The sequence below is a fragment of the Lupinus angustifolius genome, chromosome LG16, assembly GCF_001865875.1.
Source record: "Lupinus angustifolius cultivar Tanjil chromosome LG16, LupAngTanjil_v1.0, whole genome shotgun sequence".
Classification (NCBI taxonomy): Eukaryota; Viridiplantae; Streptophyta; class Magnoliopsida; order Fabales; family Fabaceae; genus Lupinus; species Lupinus angustifolius.
In genome coordinates, this window is record NC_032024.1 from 4,091,264 (window position 1) to 4,091,569 (window position 306).

A 306-nucleotide genomic window follows, 5' to 3' on the forward strand; every position below is an offset into this window, starting at 1 on the left:
GAGAATGAGGATAGGATAAAGAGGAGGATGAGGAACTGGAAAGGATGAGGACAAGAAAGTGAATGAGGATAGGATAAGGATTAGGAGGAGGATAGGATGGGGACGAGAATGAGGATGACGATGAGGACGAGGATAGGATGAGGATGAGAATGTGGAAGAGAATGAGGATGAGGATGTGGATAAGGAAAGGATGATGAAGAGGAGGAGGATGAGGATAGGATGAGGACGAGGATGAGGATGAGGATGAGGATGAGGATGAGGATAGGATGAGGACGAGGATGAGGATGAGGATAGGATGAGGATGAG